Genomic DNA, 20,411 nt, shown 5'->3' on the forward strand with positions numbered 1-20,411 from the left:
TGACCACAGCTGTCCCGATCCCATTTTGTGTCGGGCTTGGAATGGACCACAACGGAATCCCAACCAGTGGTCCAAGCCTTCCCCAATTTGACACGAGCGAACCAAGAACCATGGGGATAATCACTTCCATTTTGTCGTGCTTTATTCACTAGGATGCCAAGGGAAAACGAAACTATTCCTGCAGCATGTAGAGGCTGGCAGGCTCGGGATGTGCCATGTTTGAGCATTTATCTGATGTTGCTAGATAGAATAGTGGAGTTTGGCCAATTAGCACTAAACAGTATTTATAAGGACCACTTTTGTTTAGTTCAATTAAATCCATATGGATCACTTCAAAGGGGTGTGCCCTCTGTGGAAATTTTCCTCTTTTGGTTGCATGTTACCTTGTGGATTGTGTTTATAACAAATTAAACAACTTCGCCAAGTGTTTTCCATATAAATTGAAACCTTTGCCTAAATGGAATGTCGTTCCTGCTATAAACGCCATCCCTCCTGTTGATACATGTGACCTACCATGGCTTAAACGAGCAACCATAGGGAACATGTTTTTCGGTAAACATGGCTTGTCGTCGATTTTACACAGTTCGTCAACAAGTTTAGCACCATCGGTCAACATATCTTTTTCGGGTTTCGTGGCTAACGCTTGCATATCTTTTAAAACTTGTGTGGGTATCGGTTCACGCGACTCTAAACTCATAAGATTGAGAGTGGTAAGAGCATCTTTCTTTGCGGCGGCATCCGCTCTAGCTTTGCCTAAGCTAATCCTGTCTTTAGCCTCCGTGTGGGCTGCACATTTGCTTGCAGCCACAGTTGTTGGAAGGAGGATAGCTTCTAACAACCCTCTGAATAAGTCAGCATGTTCAACCAGCTTCCCTGTCGATATAGTCATCCCTCTACGTCGCCCTTGCGCTGCAAAGCAGTGAAATGTGGAAAACGCATATTGGCTGTCTGTAAATATCGTCACTGTTTTTCCTTTTGCCCATTTGCATGCTTCAGTCAATGCAACAATTTCTGCCACTTGTGCTAAATAAGTGGTTGGTAATGAACCGTCAGCTATAGTTTTGACGTCTGTCACAAAGGCATAACCCACCCGGTTACCCCCAGCATCCGACTTAGATGCAGAGCTGTCAACGTACAAGTGGATACTACCAGGTAAGGGTGTGTCTTTCAAGTCCAGTCGTAGAAATTTCATCATCTTTTTTTATGTCCTAGAAATACAACCTCTTTTTGGCAAAACTGTAACTTATTCAAAGAAGCTTTGTTACCTGTACTTTCTAGATTTTTGAACAAAGCTATTGATACACTCTTGTTTTCGTCTTCAGTTGGTGAGGCAATTAAAATGTCGTCAATGTACAAAAGACTTTGAGAAGTCTCAGGATGTTTAAAGTCAGCAATACATCAGAATACCTTTATTCGTCCCGCAATGGGGAAATTTGCAGTCCACAGCAGCAATTGAAGAGGGATGGGGTTGGGGTGGGAGTGAAAGGATAGAAAACAAGATATTCTAAGCATAACAAAATAAAAATGTCAACTGTATACTGTGCAAATGTAGATGTGCAAAAACCGTTCTATAAACAAGACTGTACATAGTGCAGAATCAAGAGATGCATTTAGATATATTGCAACAACCCATATTTACAAGTGTCCAGTTTTTTTTTTTTTTTTTTTTTTTTTTTTTTCACATGTGATCATTGGGAATTGTGAAGCCTGACAGCAGTCGGTAGGAACGAGCGGCGGTACCTCTCCTTCTTGCAGCGCGGGTGTAATAGTCTCTGGCTAAAGGAGCTACCCAGAGCTGTCAGGATGGGCAGGAGGGGGTGGGAGGGGCTGTCCGTCATAGCTTTTAGTTTAGCTAGCGTCCGTCTGTTGCCCACCTCCTCTAGAGAGTCCAGCGAGCAGCCCACGACAGAACTGGCCCGCTTGACAAAGCGCTCCAGTCTTTTTCTGTCCCGGGTGGTGATGCTGCCTGACCAGCAGACAATGCCATAGTGGATGGCTGATGCCACCACAGAGTCATAGAAAGTCTTTAGGAGTGACCCCTGAACTCCAAAAGACCTCAGTTTCCTGAGGAGGAAGAGGCGACTCTGTCCCTTTTTGATTAGGGCATCCGTGTTTGTTGTCCAGTCCAGTTTATTGTTGAGAGTAACACCCAGGTACTTGTAGGAGGTCACCCTCTCAATGTCCGAACCCTGGATGTTCAATGGTGCAGGTGACGATTGTTTCCTGCAGAAATCCACCACCAGCTCCTTGGTTTTGCCAGTGTTGATCTGGAGGTGATTCTGCTGGCACCAGTCCACAAAGTCCTTTGTCAGTCCCCTGTACTCCCTATCGTCTCCCTCTGTAATGAGGCCGACAATAGCTGAGTCGTCAGAGAACTTCTGAAGGTGGCAGGTTGGGGTGTTGTAGTTGAAGTCCGAGGTGTAGAGGGTGAAGAGGAATGGAGCCAGGACTGTTCCCTGCGGCGCTCCGGTGCTGCAGAGAAGCCTGTCCGACTCACAGTTCTTTACCCTCACGTACTGTGGCCTGTTTGTGAGGTAGTCTGTAATCCAGGATGTGAGGTGATGGTCGACTCCGGCATGCTGCAGCTTGTCCCCCAGTAGACTGGGCTGGATGGTGTTGAAGGCACTGGAGAAATCGAAGAATGTGATCCTCACCGTGCTCCCAGCATTCTCCAGGTGCAGCAACGCCGTATGGAGGAGGTAGATGATGGCATCCTCCACACCGATGCTGGGCTGGTAGGCAAACTGCAGCGGGTCCAGCGATGAGCTTGCCAGCGGTCGCAGGTGGGCGAGGACGAGTCTCTCCAGCGTCTTCATCAGGTGAGACGTCAGCGCCACCGGTCTGTAGCTGTTGAGCTCTTTGGGGTTGGCAATCTTGGGCACTGGGACCAGGCATGACGTTTTCCACAGCTGTGGAACTCTGCCCAGCTTCAGGCTCAGGTTGAACAAGTGCTGGACAATGTCACACAGCTGGTCGGAGCAGGTCTTGAGGAGTCGGGAACTGATGTCATCCGGACCTGCTGCCTTCCTCACCTTCATCCTCCTCAGTTGGTTCCTCACCTGCGCAGTTGTGACAGACAGGCAGGAACCAGGAGGCAGAGTGGCGGCTGAGGGTGTGGCAACGGTTGGGAGGGCAGATGTTGGTTGTGGAAAGCTGGTCGTGAGAGGGGGCAGGGAGGGTAAGGCCACAGTGAGAGTTGGTGCAGGTGCAGCTACAGGTGAAGTTGACGGTGGGCCGGGGGCGGCTGGCGTCTTGTCAAACCGATTGAAAAAGCGGTTGATTTCATCTGCCCAGTCCTTGTCTTTTTCGTTCAATGTCACTGGGCTTTTGTGGCCTGAGATGTTTTTCAGGCCCTTCCAGACACCAGCGACATTGCTGGCTTGCAGCTGCTCCTCCATTTTCATCCTGTAGGCCTTCTTCCCCTCTCTGATCTTCCTCCTCAGTTGGATCTGCACGGCCTTCAGTTCCTCTCTGTTGCCCGACACAAAAGCCCTTTTCTTCTCCTTCAGGAGGACTTTTATGTCGGGATTAATCCATGGTTTGTTGTTGGCAAAACACCGCACAGTCCTGGTGGGTACGGTGTTTTGTTCACAAAAGTTAATGTAGTCTGTGATGGTGTTGGTGAGTGAGTCAATGTCTTCCCCATGAATCTCAGTAAAGAGCTCCCACCTGGTTGAATCAAAACAGTCCCGCAGAGCTTCTTCAGCTTCTGTGGACCATCTTTTGATCGTGCGGGTCACAGCTGGTTGCCTCTGGACAAGGGGTTTGTACACAGGCTGGAGATAAACCATATTGTGGTCTGCTCTTCCGAGAGGGGGGAGGGGGGAGGGTTTGTATGCATCCTTGGCGTTTGAATAAAATAGGTCCAATATGTTATTGTCTCTGGTGGCACAAGTTACATACTGTGTGAATGTTGGGAGGGAGAATTTCAGGGAAATGTGATTGAAGTCCCCTGAGATGATAAACAAGGCGTTGGGGGACTGGGTTTGCAGCTTGTTTACAACAGATATGAGGGCATCGGAGGCAGCGCCGCCATTTGCCGTAGGGGGAATGTACGTCGTCACGGCTATGACGTGTGAGAATTCCCGTGGCAGGTAATGCGGCCGAAGGCTAACGGCTAGCAGCTCGATGTCCCGAGTGCAAAGTTTTTCCTTCACCGTGATGTGGCCAGGATTGCACCATTTGTCATTCACAAATACAGCAATCCCCCCTCCTTTCTGCTTACCGCTGCCTTCATTTCTGTCCGCTCGTACGAGTTGGAAGCCCTCCAACTCTGCGTGGGCGTCCGGAGTGATTGCCGAAAGCCATGTCTCCGTGACGAGTAGCAAGCTGGCTTCCCGGTACTCCCTCTGATGTCGCGTTAGCGCCGCCAGCTCGTCCATTTTATTTGGGAGCGATCTCACGTTCCCCATGATGACGGACGGGAGAACGTGTCGGTATTTCCTCGTTCTTTTGCGGCGATCTTTCCCGGCCCGACATCCTCGTTTCCTCCTCTTCAATTCATCGGGGATGTCTGGTGCGGCGGCCGCTAGTCCGCTATTAGCCCGCCACGCTAGTAGCTGGTCTCGACTGTAAACAATGGGATTCCGCGTGCGCGTGGATTCCCCGTTCACAGGAGCGATGAAAAAGTAAAAAATAACGGCGATGAGCAAAAGAAAAGATGCCCATCTCCTCTCCGTAGGTTTATGGAGCGAGATCAGGCAAAACAAAAACGGAAAAGTAAAGAAGTGAAAAAGTAGACAAGAAAGGGAAAGAGCTGCTGTGGAGGCAGCCACACAGGGGGGCGCCATCTTGAAAAAAAAAAAAAAAAAAAAAAAAAAAAAAACATGAAGACATTTCTTGTGAAAACATTGTGGGGCTATCTGTAAACCCCTATGGCAATCTTGTATATGTATATTTATTCCCATTAAATGTAAATCCGAACCAAATTAATAGGACAAACTCAAGACCATAGGCCAGGCCTGGCCAACGCGCGGCTCCCGAGCCGCATGCGGCTCTTTGGCTGATTTCATGCGGCTCTTAAGGGGCTGACTCGCAAGCGTAAAAAAAGTTTGGCGCTGGGGCTGCCATTCATCCTCTATGTACCGTAATTTCGTGACCATAGCACGCGCTGCACATTTTGGAGAAAATTTAAGACTTTTAAGGGCACCTGAGAATCGTGAAGACTTTTAAGTGCACCTGATAGTCGTGAAATTACGGTATCAAGCTGACCATGTGACGTTAACACGCATGTGTGTGTGATGAAAATCAATCATTTATGTCGTAAACCACGGGTGGCCAACCAATCAGAGACTCAACACAAATTGTTTACGACGTAAACCATTCATTTGCGTCAAGTTCGCTCTCAAAATGGCAGGGAAAAAATGCACAGCAAAACGATAATATGAAGACGAACACAGGACGTTTTTAACAGAGTGGGAGAGTTTATATTTTTTTGTTGAGCGTAAGGGCAAGCCATTCTGCCTTATATGTTAGGCGTCATTGGCGCATTTCAAAGCGTCAAATATTCAGCGCCACTTCAGCTCACTCCACGCGAACATCGATCAAGAATTCCCCAAAGGGACTGAACTTCTCAAGCACAAGTTGGTCACTTTAAAAACTCAGACTGAAAAGCATATTTTTTTTTTTCCGAAAATTTACAACCAGAGACCGTAACGCTTGCATCATACCAACTGGCTTGGAACATTGCACAATCTAAAAAGCCATACAACGAAGATGAGTTTATTTAGAAATGCCTCAGTGACGCTGTTGAAATCTTGTCTCCTGAAAAGGACAAACTAAAACAAATGGTAGCAGATTTCCAACTGTCCCGCCACACTGTTGAATGTGGAATTTCAGATATTAGCACCGCTATTGAATCACAGCTGCACTCTGACCTTCAAGCATTTCAGTATTTTAGTTTCGCATTGGATGAAAGTTGTGACATACAAGACAAGCCTCAGTTGGCAATATTTGCACGGTGTGTGACAAAGGATTGTGTGCTCAAAGAAGAACTCCTTGATATTGTGCCATTAAAAGAGAACCCGTGGCATAGATGTGAAGGAAACAATGATGGCTGCATTTGCAAAAGCAAATCTGCCCATACCAAAACGGACTGCAATAGCCACGGATGGAGCACCTGCCATGATCGGATCTGTGAACGGGCTTGTGGGGCTGTGCAAAGCTGACCAAGCATTTCCTGAGTTTTGGAATTTCCACTGCATCATCCACAGGGAGCAACTTGTGTCTAAATCATTGAATTTAGAGAATGTCATGAAGCCTGTGATGCAAATCGTCATCTACATCCACACTTATGCGCTTCACCACAGACAATTCAAGAATCTCATCGCTGAGCTGGACCAAGGGCTTCCAGGTGACCTGCCGCTGCACTGCACTGTGAGGTGGCTGTCAAAAGGCAAAGTACTTTCTTGCTTTTTTGAGCTGTTGGATGCCGTGAAACTGTTCATGGAAGAGAAAGACAAGGACTATCCCGTGCTCTCGGACCACGAGTGGATTATGGATCTGGCTTTTTTGGTCAACATGCTGTGTCACCTGGACAAACTGAACCTTACCCTGTAGGGTAAGTCAAAAATTCTGCCTGACTTGGTGCAAAGTGTGTTTACGTTTGTCAACAAACTGAAGCTGTTCAGGGCGAATATTCAAAAGGGAGATTTAACACATTTTTCCACTCTGCTAAAAGCCAGCGGGCAAGTCACCAGTGACATCTTGGATAAGATTAATTTAAGAGTATTTAAAAGGTGAGACTTATAATAAATCTGTCTGAGCAGAGATCTGTGTGCGTGAGGGATGGGGCGATGGAGTGTTCATGTGTGCCTATGTTTATCAAAGTCAGCGTTATTGTCGAATATGCTCATATGCATGACATACAGCACAGATGAAATGACTGTGCTCTCGGACCCAGCGTGCAAGGCACTTATAATTGTCACGTTCCAGCGGCGACAGTTGCAGCTGACGAGCGGGAACGTTGGGGATAGGTGGTGGATCGCTAAGCAGGACAGAGGCGTTGGTGCAGGCAACCGATTTATTAACAGAAATAATGACGAGACAAACAACGTTAGTGGGTGAGCGGCGGCAATCCACCCAACCACACTAACAAAATAAAAAGGCACGCGAGGGTGCAAAAACAGCCTACGGCGCGAGGCAATAAAATACACGCGATCGTGGCTAGAATAATATCCTCGGGCGAAGCAACTATGTACTGAATATACATTCAAGGTACTGGCAAAGCGTGAGGCGAAGTATCTTCCGACGCTGGGTAAGTGCCAGCGTCGGGTTTAAATGTCCCGCAGTCAGTAATGAGGGAATTGACAGCAGCTGGCGAAACGGCGGGAGCGGAGGCTCCGCCCAGCTGTCAACTCGCTCATGACAGTACCCCCCCCTCAACGGACGCCTCCTGGCGGCCCACCCGGTTTGGAGGGGTAAGCCTCATGGAATGCCCTCAGGAGAGACGGGTCCAGGATCCAGGCCCGAGGGACCCATTGACGATCCTCCGGTCCGTAGCCCTACCAGTCGACCAGGTACTGGATGCCTTTGCCCCTGCGCCACGAATCCAGGATCTCCCGCACTGCGTAGGCCGGACCTCCGTCCACCATCTGCGGGGGGGGAGGAGGAGGTTGGGAAGGAGGAGGGGCCAAGGGGCTGGATTCCACCGGTTTGAGGAGAGAGACATGGAAAACTGGATGGACCTTCATGGAGGCGGGCAGCCGCAGTCGGACCGCGACCGGGTTGATGATGGCCTCCACGGTAAAGGGGCCCACGAATCGCGGCCCCAACTTGGGAGTGGTCCCGGCCAGCTGTAGGTCCTTTGTGGAAAACCAGACCCTCTGGCCCACGTGGTAAGCCGGTGCGGGACGGCGACCCGCTACCTTCTGGTTCCGGGCCGCCGTGCGCGATAGGGCTGCCCTGGTCTCCCTCCATACACGATGGGCCTGCCGAAAATGGTGTTGTATCGACGGGACCTCCACCTCCCCCTCCTGTGTAGGAAAGAGCGGCGGCTGGTAGCCATAGGCCGACATAAACGGCGACCGACCTGTCGCTGAGGAGACCAGGGTATTGTGGGCATATTCCACCCACGGGAGATGGATGGACCAGGCCGAAGGACGATGGAGGCACACGCAGCGCAGGGCCGCCTCCAGGTCCTGGTTCTTCCTCTCGGTCTGGCCGTTGGACTGTTGGTGGTAACCGGAGGAAAGGCTGGCCGACGCGCCCATGGACCTGCAGAAACGCCTCCAGACCCGGGATACGAACTGGGGCCCTCGGTCCGACACGATGTCAGTAGGGATCCTGTGGAGACGGACGACGTGTTTGACCAATAGTGTCGCCGTCTCGATAGCGGACGGCAACTTGGTCAACGGCACGAAGTGTGCCGACTTGGAAAATCGGTCCACTATCGTGAGGATGACCGTCTTACCACGGGTTGGGGGGAGGCCGGTGATGAAGTCCAAAGCTATGTGGGACCAAGGGCGTGAGGGAACGGGTACGGGGCGGAGCAGTCTTGCCCGGGGCTGATGGGAGACCTTGCCACAGGCGCACGACGGGCAGGCCTTAACGAAGTCCGCCACATCGTCATGGAGCCGCGGCCACCAGAATCGCTGTGAGACGAGGTACTCGGTGCGACTCACCCCTGGGTGACACGCCACCTTGGAGGCGTGCCCCCACTGCAGCACCTCCGAGCGCAGTGACTGGGGAACGAACAGCTTGCCTGTGGGAGTGTTATCGGGAGCCGGGGTACCTCTCAATGCCTCCAGGACCCTCCGTTTGACCTCCCACTGGAGCGCACCCACGATCTGGTGGCCGTGCAGGATGGGTTCCACAAGGTCTTCCTTACCTGCTGGCTCGTGAATCCGCGAGAGAGCGTCAGGCTTGGTGTTTTTGGTCCCTGGACAGTAAGTGAGGGTGAAGGAGAAGCGGGTTAAAAAGAGCGCCCACCGTGCCTGGCGTGCATTCAGCCCCTTGGCGGCCAGGATGACCGCCAAGTTCTTGTGGTCGGTAAGCACGGTGAACGGCTCCTTTGCCCCCTCGAGCCAGTGCCTCCATTCCTGAAGGGCCAACACGACGGCGAGCAGCTCCCGGTTGCCCACGTCGTAGTTGGCTTATGTGGGGCTGAGGCGGCGGGAGAAGATTGCGCAGGGGTGGAGCTCCTGGTCGACTGAGGAGCGCTGGGAGAGCACCGCCCCAACTCCCGAGTCAGAGGCGTCTACTTCCACAATGAATGCGGCCTTGGGATCAGGGTGACGGCGAACTGGGGGGTGAGTGAATGCCCTTTTCAGCAGGCGGAACGCGGCGTCCGCCTCTTGTGGTCCACCTAAACGGGGACTTAGTGGAGGTGAGTTGGGTGAGAGGGAGGGCCTTCCGGCTTTAGTCACGGATGAAGCGGTGGTAGAAATTGGCGAAGCCCAGGAAGCGTTGTAGCTGCTTGCGAGAGGTGGGTGCAGGCCATTCTACCACCGCTTCGGTCTTGGCGGGGTCAGCCCGGATCTGCCCCCGCTCCACGATGAAGCCCAGGAAGGATAAGGAGGAAGTGTGGACATCACATTTCTCGGCTTTGACGTACAATCGGTTCTGCAGCAGCCGCTGCAGAACCAGCCGGACGTGCTGGCGATGTGCCTCGAGGGATTCTGAAAAAAATAAGATGTCATCGAGATATACAAAACAGAAAATGTTCAGAAAATCCCTCAAGACGTCATTAATAAGATTCTGGAACACCGCGGGTGCATTGGTGAGACCAAATGGCATCACCAAGTACTCGAAGTGTCCCAGAGGCGTCTTAAATGCGGTCTTCCACTCATCCCCCTCTTTAACCCGAATAAGGTGGTAAGCGCTCCGGAGGTCCAGTCTAGTGAATACGGTCGCGGCCTGGAGGGATGCGAAGGCGGAGTCAATTAATGGGAGCGGTTATTTGTTCTTAATAGTTACTTCGTTGAGTCCACGATAGTCCACGCATGGGCACAGCGATTTATCTCTGTTAGCGATAAAAAAGAACCCCGCTCCCAAGGGTGACCGCGATGGCCGAATGAGCCCGGCCGCGAGTGAGGAGTTGATGTAGTCCCGGAGGGCCTGTTGTTCGGGATGGGAGACGTTGTAAAGTCGAGAAGTGGGGAGCGGAGCGTTGGGCTGGAGATCAATGGCGCAATCATAGGGACGGTGCGGTGGTAAGGACAGGGCGCTGTCCTTGCTGAACGCCTGTCGTAGGTCGTGGTAACAGGGTGGGACCCCCTCTAAACTAATAACCTCAGGTGGGTGGCTGCGAGATAATGATGACCCGCCCACGGCCGACCTGAGGCAGTGAGCGTAACAGAGAGGGCTCCACCCCTGAATGGTAGGTCCGTCCCACGAAATGGTCGGGTTGTGAGTCTCCAGCCAAGGTAACCCGAGCACGATGGGGACAGAGCGTGAAGGCACCACGAAGAACCGCCGGTATTCTATGTGGTTGCCTGAGAGTACAAGTCGAAGCGGCGCGGTTTCTTGCTTAACCTCAGCAAGTAACCGACCGTCAAGATCGAGTACGCTCCGACTCGCCCCCAGCTGGACAACCCGGCAACCCAATGCAAACACGACGCGCGGGTCTAAGAAGCAGCCGTCGGCCCCTGAATCCACTAGGGCCCGAACGGACATGGACCTGGTGGGACCGTGGATAACGGCATCCAGCTCAAGTCTCCGCGACGCGAACCCACCCGCGGACCTTAACGGGACCCGTAGTTTGGGGGGACAGGGCGACTTACAGTCGCTGGAGGGTCTTCCGGGGGGCCCCCAGCTAGAACAGTCCGGGGCTAGGTGTCCCGACTTCCCACAGAGCTGGCAAGCCGGGCTGGGGTTGCGTCGCCCTGGCTGTCGTGGAGCGGCCCTTTCGCCCCCCATCTCCATAGGCTCCATGGCCGTGTTCCTCCCGCGCAGAGAGGTCCGGGCACCGCCCCCTCGGGTCCCCGCCGGGGGCCCGGCAATAGCCTGGGCAGCTCGTTCCCGGGTCCTCTCTCGCATCCGGTTGTCCAGCTGCAGCGTGAGGGAGATCAGCTCGCGAAGGCTGTAGCATTCGTCGCGGTCTTTTAGCGCCGCACTGAGGCCGCGCTGAAACATCCCTCGCAGGGCGCGGTCGTCGTACCCGCTGGCGGCTGCCAGGACACGGAAGGCGATGGAATATTCCGCCGCCGATCGGCTGCCCTGATGGCAGATCCACAGCTGGGCCTCCACGTTCTGCCCACTCACCGGGTGATGGAACACTTGCCGCAGCTCGGCGACGAAGTCCGGGAAGGAGGCTCGGAGCTCCGGCCGAGATTCCCAGACAGCCAACGCCCAAGCGGCTGCCGGGCCGGCAAGCAGGCTGGTGACATACGACACCTTTGCCGCGTCGGTGGTGTATACGCAGGGTTGGTCAAATACTATGGAGCACTGCAGCAGGAATTGCGCACAGCGTCCGGGCTCCCCTCCGTAACGGGCGGGGTGTGGGATGTTGGGTTCGCGGCTCATGGTTTGGCAGGGGACGGCCGCCGAGGCGGAGGCGTCACTGATCTCAAGTCTTTCTACCCGTTGAGCCAATACGGTGATGTCGCGGCGGATCTCCGCGAGGGCCGGCACCAATTGACCGAGCTGCTCCGCCTGCTGAGCGAGGACGGAGAAGATACGGTTACTGTCCACGGGATCCATGTTGGTCGGAAGATTCTGTCACGTTCCGGCGGCGACAGTTGCAGCTGACGAGCGGGAACGTTGGGGATAGGTGGTGGATCGCTAAGCAGGACAGAGGCGTTGGTGCAGGCAACCGATTTATTAACAGAAATAATGACGAGACAAACAACATTAGTGGGCGAGCGGCGGCAATCCACCCAACCACACTAACAAAATAAAAAGGCACGCGAGTGTGCAAAAACAGCCTACGACGCGAGGCAATAAAATACACGCGATCGTGGCTAGAATAATATCCTCGGGCGAAGTAACTATGTACTGAATATACATTCAAGGTACTGGCAAAGCGTGAGGCGAAGTATCTTCCGACGCTGGGTAAGTGCCAGCGTCGGGTTTAAATGTCCCGCAGTCAGTAATGAGGGAATTCACAGCAGCTGGCGAAACGGCGGGAGCGGAGTCTCCGCCCAGCTGTCAACTCGCTCATGACAATAATGACTTTAACAAACATAATAAACACAAAAACGCCAATTTGACGGGAGAGAGAGGGGAGCCGCTGCGTGTTCACGCGCCGCCATCTTGATGTGGCTCTTTGCAGTAACATAGTAAAAAATATGGCTCTTAGTCTCTGACTGGTTGGCCACCCCTGCCATAGACCATCAGCCCGGATCATCACTAGAACCTCCTCCTTTCACCACATCACCCCTGTCCTCCAGCAGCTCCACTGGCTCCCTGTTAAACATCGAATCAAATTCAAAATACTTCTGTTTACATTCAAAGCCATCCATAACCTTGCCCCTCCCTATCTTTCTGACCTGCTTCATATCTCCGTTCCCTCTCGGTGCCTCAGATCCTCATACTCCCTTCACCTCTATGTGCCCTCTGCCCGTCTCACCACGATGGGATCTTTCAGCCGCTCTGCATCCCAAATATATATATATATATATATATATATATATATATATATACAGTAAAGTCTCGTTATATCGATATTCAAGGGAGTCCGAAAAAATATCGATATAACCGGGACTATCGATATATCCGATCCTGCGCCGAACTGCATTAAACAAAAGCCGCCAAAAGAGGGCAGCCAAGCGCCATATAAGAAACGGAGCTGGCCATGAGCTCGCCATTTTGTGCTTCTTTTTTTCTGGTGAGAGATGTTCCCCCAATGTTGCCTCAAAATGGCACATATAATTCTTTAATGATTGTAAACATGTATGCTTTAATCTTCAGAACTACAGTGTATTTAAAACATATTCATAACTGGATGTGTAACAAGAAAGCATATTATCCGAATCTGAAGCCATTGTTTGGATTCACAAGCAATGCAAGACGTCTTGGCGTGAAGTCATTTTTATTTGCATTTGAATAAAAAGTGACATCGGCTGTCCTTTAATACACAGTATGGAATGTTAATAATTTTCAAAATCATCGCACTTCAGCAGACAAAACAAGAAACATTGTTGCAAAAAACGATTGCATTCATATACAGTATAGTGGGCATGTACATAACACAACAGGGAAACTGCAACGCTTACATCTTACTGTATTATGTATACAATTTAAAAAAGTCATCAATCTTATTCTCCTTCCCATTTTTACCTTTTAACACAAACACTTCAATCTCGTCTGCTACACACGAGCTAGCGTCTGAAAATGAAAATGGCTCTGCTACACGGGTGCTGGGCACGTAACCAAGTCACCTGACCAATGGCGCGACTGATGGCGTGACACGTAACCAAGACACGTGACCAAGTTGACCAATGGCGCGACCGATGGCGTGTCACGTGACAAAGTCACACGGCCAAGTCGACCAATAGCGTGACCGATGGCGGCTCATGTGACCAAGTCGACCAATGGCGCGACCGATGGCGGCTCACGTAACAAGACACGTGACCAAGTTGACCAATGGCGCGACGGATATATCGATATAAACAACAAAAATGGCCAGCGGGGGATGAAAAGGAGCACCGTAATAACCGGATTATCGTAATAACCGGGTATCGTACTAAACGGTACTAATTATACATAAAAAGACTAGAAATGTGCAAGGGAAATGAAAATAGTATCGTAATAAGCGGTACTATCGATATAACCGATATCGATATAACGAGACTTTACTGTATTAGCGGCTGGATAGCTCAGTTGATAAGGCATCGGTTTGGAATATGGGAGACAAGGGTTCTAATCCCACTTGGGGCAGAGAAAAATGAGCACAAAAAACATCATCCAGTGTGGGTCCTTGGGCAAGACCCTTCACGCTAATGCCTACCTCATACAATGATGAGAGACAATGAATGGAATGACATGCATGCGTCAGGTGCTGGGGAACCAGAGCACCTTGATGAAAAATGGGCTACTGGAACAAAACGGAGATGGACGAGATGCGATAACATGGCTCTGTCGGAATGCTACTACGCAAGCAACCCTAGTCAGAGGGGTTACATGCGGAGAATGGGGGCTGAATGGTTACTTCGAAACCCACAGTCACAGTTGACCATGAAACAACTAGTAGCTCAGTGTTCCAATATCCACAAATGGCAATTGCTGTCACAACTTGATATTGATACGGTACAACACAAATTCCGAGGTGAAGGGCCCCAGGCTGCCACATCAGAGGAAGAGGTTCAACCAGAGATTGGGAGGCAAGCCCCAATGAATGATGAGATTGGGAAGCCAGCCCCAATGAATGAAATGCTGAGCGAGGCAGCAACTGACCTCAACTCTCCTGACTTGGTAGTCTAATCGACTAACATACAATAACAGAGGTCGTTTCTAACCCCCTACACTCTCCCCTGTTTCAAAAGATGTCCCCCGACATCTTGACTATACCAACAAGTAGTCCAGTACCAGTAGAAGCACAGTCATCTGTCTGGTCTCCGTCGGGTGGTGTCAATCACATTCAAATGCAACTACATTCAAGTCCATACCGTCGGGGTAGGGTAGCAATAGTTCAGGTCGCACTAGATAATGAGTCGTGGGGTAAGGCATGCAAGTATACAAATTTGCCCCAGGTCTCCAGGCCTGGTATGATGGATGACCCAAGTGTTCATATGTGAATATCTCTCTGGGTCTTAGAGTACGAGTAGACCTTCGTGGCAGCGATTCCATTCCACTTTGTGACGCGGTGTCCGATTCCACCAACTCCGCCGGCGCTCCTGCATCACCCTCATTATCATCCATTACAAGTTGTTCCGGGCTTCCCTCAGCAGGCAGGCTGTCAGCTGGTGTTGGTTTTGGTAATGATGCTGGTATGACCAATGGAAACGCTTCCTCTAGCTGCTGCACATCCTTTGTTTCCGTAGTTTGTGCCTGGGGGTGGAATTCTGATGCCACAGCTCTTAAATTGTGCGGTTCAGGTTGAGACACCTGATGACTGCCTGTCTTCCTTGTATACACAGGTAACCGTCAGAGATTGTATGAACATCCCTCCTCTTCATCTGAATATCCAGACTCCTGCCCAACTGCTTCCCTGCTATAAGCCTGTCTGTCTAGCTGTTTTTTCTGCTTATTTGCCTGTCTGTCTAGCTGTTTTTTTCTGCTCAAAGTCGAGCCGCTTCTCCTCCACATCGAGAGGAGCTAGATGAGGTGGCTCGGGCATCTGATTAGGATGCCCCCGGGACGCCTCCCTCGTGAGGTGTTCCGGGCATGCCCCACTGGCAGGAGACCCCGGGGACGACCCAGAACACGCTGGAGAGACTATGTCTCCCAGCTGGCATGGGAACGCCTCGGGATCCGCCAGGACGAGCTAGAAGAAGTGGCTGGGGAGAGGGAAGTCTGGGCTTCCCTACTGAAGCTGCTGCCCCCGCGACCCGACCCCGAATACGCGGCAGAAGATGGATGGATGTATGGATCATTGCCAAAATTTTCACTTTTGGTGTTGAGTGATGTTGGCTGCAACGTCATTCCCCAAGAAAGTGATGCCCTCCAGAAATGCAGACTCACTAACAACTAACATACACTAACCAACTAAAATCTAACAATAACAATGTCTGCCATTTCTGTGAGAGAATGCATTGCAGAGCCTAGGGAAAGAAACACCAAGAAAGGGTGTTGTGCAGAATGAAACCATCCCTTCGACATGTGACCTGGCACAAGTCTTCTTTTAGTCTCCACAGGACGGAGCTGCGGTCTGAAGAAGATGACGTGGGCCACGCCAAAGTGGGATGGACCGGTTGCAGAGCTGCTAGCCGTCTTAGCAGCTACAAGCTTCGTCTGGACTCGCGAGGACACCACACCGTTCGTCAAGAAGATTCCCTACGCACATCATTGGAGCCGACAGATCACACACCTTTTCCCATTCACCAGCTCATCCGTACCACACCCTGGGGCCTGCTTGCGACAAATGCTACAAACAATTTTGTTCCTACTCATCATCCTGGTGATCACCATCCAGGATCCCATGAAGTTTTGACTATTGTAGCTAGCGAATGACATGACTTTGATTTGAGAATGTTTCCATTGTGATTTTCCTTTTTTTCTTCTTTCTGTTCACCTCGACCGATGTTAAAAATGTTCGTCAGGGTGGAGATGTTGGGGTAATTCGCCATACAAACATCTGTAAACATCGCTCCGTAGTCTTTGTTTACATTTCGAACTTCCTCATACGTCATATCCTGCCTTCCTTTACACGATGTCGCATTTTCATTACGTCACATCCGGTCGCGCAATTACTATGCGCCGCATACCAAGGGCGAACGATAAAAACAATCCAACAGTTCTTACCATGGGAATCAATGTTTATTTCATCCAAATTCTTGCCCTTAAACTGGGACAAACTTCCGGTTTTCAGAGCGATGAGTACCTTGCTAATTTTTGCAAGCTGCAATGTCCCCTCCAGAAGCCAATAAAATTGACGGTGCACTCTGATATCATGGCCGAGGAAGTCTGCCAGCTCGTCCATTTCATTGTCTTTTAAATTGAGAACTTTGGACATTGTGGCCATGTGCTTTCTCAATTTTGTGGAAGACAATGCTTCCAGATTTTTTTGCCCCGCAGTTTAGGGCTATCTGACGAATTACATCAGATATTCTGAAGTGACTGGGGGCTTGTGGTCTTGCAAAAAAGAATGCGTTTTCCTCCCACATTCATGACGAGTATTGGCAAGTAACGTCATGGATGTCTGCACTTCAGGTGTCAGGATAATGGGAACCTTTCGCCCTTGTTTACCTTGTATTTCAATTCTTTGGAAGTGCCGACACAGTTTCCGCTCAAGGTCAGACAAAGCCAGCTCCACATCCGGATGTGTCGACGGTGTATCTCTCAAAGTAAACGCAGTAAATGGCATCTTAGAAACTTCCCTTTCTCTTCTCCGGTTGAAAAGGATAATTTTGCCAAGTGTAACTTTTGCAAGTTCTCCCCAATGTTTCCTACTTGTCTTCTTTGAGTTTTTTTTGGTCCACCTGTCTTTGGACCTCAAGATACTCATGCATATTTTTCACATCTTCGGTAAAAGGCAGAAGTTGTGGAACATTCCATTTTGCCTCACGCGGGTTTCTGAGGGATTTTGAGGACACACATTCACTCCATCTGGTGCCGCAGATTTGTTTGAACACCCGAGCATTATTAATGGCATCGTCATCACCTGAGATTAATCCTTCACATTCAACATTATTTGCAATTTTCCTGAGGTTGTGGCCTAACTTGAGTGCTAAGGATGGCATATTGAATGCATTCAATTGCTCATTTAAGCCAGCCACCTTCCTCACTGCTTCGATCACATGAGGGAAATTTACTTGGATGAAGAAATCCACCATGTCTTGAAGCTTTCCATGTTTCTTCCCCTGTAGAAGCAGTCGTCTTGTCTAACGCATCTTCTGTCTGATGTAGTCATGTTTTGAGACATCAGGCCCATGCTTATTGAAGAGGCGTTCCCCAAATTTCAGAATGACCTTTTCATTACGCACAGTATTTGTGATTGCATCTTGATGAATAGCAAGTACCATTTTCCAAAACTGATCATTTACACCATCTGGAACTGGCTGATCATATTCACACAAGGCCTGAGCCTTAGTCTTTCCTGGTATCAAATTTTGCACATGCATGTTTAAGTGACATATGCCTCCACATTGCTCTCCTCATAAAGTAGCCCTGACAATTCACACAATGCATGCAATCTTTGGCTTCCACGGTTTTTTTTGGATTGCTTACGAGGTATCAACATTCCTTGACCTTCACAAAGAACGTCATTGTTATGGGCACGATTCCCTTTATTTCTGAAAAGATCCAGTTGGATTCTTCTCCCTTTGCAGTCAGTTGGAAATTGAAGCACTTTTGCCACTTAATGGGGCATCTTTGTGTTGTGTTATCAAATGGCGTGCAATTTTTCTGGATGAAGCTGTTTGCTGGTGTTCTGAGTCAGATGAGTCGGCAAAAGTCACGCGTCTCTGTGTCTGTGGCTTAGAGGAAATGGCTAGGTGTACACTTTTTGATTCATTAGGTTTATCCGTGTCCAGGGTAGAAGAAGGTGTCACATGTGTCACGCCACTCGAGGCTTGATGACAGGACTCGAGGGGCGATGGAAGGTGGTACGGGTACAATCCGAAATACACGGTGAGACAGATTTCCAACAAAAGGTCTTTATTGAGACACGCATGAAAAATAACAAACAGTGAGAAATGGCAAAGGTAGCTACTAACTGGACCGACCTGACGACGCGGTAGTAGCAGGGGGGAACTTCCAGGAATACTCCGACAGAGATGGTAGAGTGAGAGCGGCTTTTATAGCCATGAGGCACAATCACGGGAATAGCGCACAGGTGTGGGAGCCTGGGTGAGTCAGGAGAGGAGGGGCCATCTCCAGGGAGCAGCGGAGGAGGTGACAGGAGATGAGGGGCGCGCTCCGGACGGCGACGACGATGTGACAGTGTCCCCCCCTCAACGGACGCCTCTTGGCGGCCCGCCTTGTTTGGAGGGTGAGCCGCATGGAAAGCCCGGGTGAGAGATGGGTCGAGGATCCAGGAACGTGGGACCCACTGACGTTCTTCTGGTCCATAGCCCTCCCAGTCGACCAGGTACTGTACTCCCCTGCCCATGCGCCTTGAGTCCAGTATCTCCCACACGGTGTAGACCGGGCCGTCGTCCAACATCCGGGGAGGAGGTGGGGGGTGGGCGTGGGGGCTAGGGAGCTGGTCTCCACTGGCTTGAGGAGGGACACGTGGACTACTGGATGGATCCGCATGGTGGGTGGCAGCCGGAGCCTCACCGAGACCGGGCTGAGGATGGCCTCGATGGGGAAGGGACCCGTAAAGCGCGGGCCCAGTTTGGCTGAATTCCCCCCCAGCCGAAGGTCCCTCGTGGACAGCCAAACCTCCTGCCCGACCTGGTAGATGGGTGCCTGTCGACGACGACGGTCCACGACTAGCTGGTTCAGGGACGCCGTGCACGACAGGGCGGCCCTGGTCTCCTTCCAGACTCGGTGGGCCCATCTCAGGTGATGTTCAATGGAAGGGACCTCCACCTGGCCCTCCTGGGTGGGGAACAGAGGTGGCTGATAGCCACAGGCGGACATGAACGGGGACCGACCTGTGGCTGTGGAGACCAGGGTGTTGTGGGCGTACTCCACCCAGGGTAAGTGGAGTGCCCACAACGCAGGACTGTGGAGGCATACGCACCGGAGGGCTGCCTCCAGGTCCTGGTTCTTCCTCTCCGTCTGGCCGTTGGTCTGGGGATGGTATCCAGACGACAGGCTCGCCGACGCCCCTAGGGACCGACAGAAACGCTTCAATACCTTGGACACGAACTGCGGTCCCCGGTCCGACACGATGTCCGTCGGAATCCTGTGGAGACGGACAACGTGGTTAACCAGGAGTTGAGCCGCCTCGATGGCTGTCGGCAACCTGGTTAACGGGACGAAGTGGGCCGACTTCGAGAAGCGGTCCACCACAGTGAGGACTACCGTCTTGCCACGGGAGGGGGGGGAGACTTGCAACTAAGTCGACGGAGATGTGGGACCAGGGTCGGGAGGGTACCGGTAGTGGCTAGAGGAGTCCTGCAGGGGGTTGGTGGGAGGCCTTCCCATGGGCGCAGGCCGGGCAGGCCTTCACGAACTCCTTAACGTCCCTCCTGTACTCCGGCCACCAGAACCGTTGGGCGATGAGTTGGATCGTCCTGTTGACCCCCGGGTGACAGGCTACCTTTGAGGTGTGTCCCCAGAGTAGCACCTCGGTGCGTAGGGGGGAGGGGATGAACAGGCGATCCACCGGGCAGCCCTTGGGGATGTGGTCGGTCCCCTGGGCTTGCCGAACTTTCCTCTGAACCTCCCACCGCAGGGCGCCCAGGATGCGTTGGGCCGGCAGGATGTTGGTGGTGGTTTCCTCCCTTTCTGCCGGCTCGTGAATACGGGATAGGGCGTCAGGCTTGGTGTTCTGCGACCCTGGGCAGTAGGTGAGAGAAAAGTTAAAACGGGTGAGGAAGAGTGACCATCGGGCCTGTCGAGAGTTGAGTCTCTTGGATGACCGGATGGCCACCAGATTTTTGTGATCGGTGTAAACGGTGAAGGGGTGTTTGGCCCCCTCAACCCAGTGTCTCCATTCTTGCAGCGCCACGACGACCGCCAACAGTTCCCAGTTGCCAACGTCATAGTTGGCAACTGGGAACTGGGAACTAGGGCTGAGCCGGCGGGAGAAAAAGGCGCATGGGCGAATATTCTGGTCAGTGGGGGAGCGCTGGGATAGGACGGCCCCTACTCCAGACTCGGATGCGTCAACCTTGACCATAAACGCAAGGTCTGGGTCAGGATGACGAAGGACAGGGGGATTGGTAAAGGCGTGGCGGAGGCGGTTGAATGCCCCCTCA

General features: G+C 51.6%; 1 long non-coding RNA gene across 3 annotated transcripts; it reads left to right on the forward strand.

Annotated features, from left to right (window-relative positions):
* The first annotated feature begins 524 nt into the window (after positions 1–524).
* On the forward strand, positions 525–19,033 carry LOC148900220 (uncharacterized). Of its 3 annotated transcripts, none has more exons than XR_016114422.1 (4): positions 525–1,152; positions 6,309–6,559; positions 14,695–14,835; positions 14,922–19,033. It is a non-coding gene; the product is annotated as an uncharacterized LOC148900220 (long non-coding RNA). The 3 variants fall into 3 exon arrangements; XR_016114421.1 differs by lacking the exon at positions 6,309–6,559 and having other exon boundaries at positions 14,922–15,017; positions 15,726–19,033; XR_016114420.1 differs by lacking the exon at positions 6,309–6,559.
* Positions 19,034–20,411: the final 1,378 nt, after the last annotated feature.

Source organism: Hippocampus bargibanti, linkage group LG03, assembly GCF_051943395.1.
Source record: "Hippocampus bargibanti isolate YZ-2025 linkage group LG03, ASM5194339v1, whole genome shotgun sequence".
Classification (NCBI taxonomy): Eukaryota; Metazoa; Chordata; class Actinopteri; order Syngnathiformes; family Syngnathidae; genus Hippocampus; species Hippocampus bargibanti.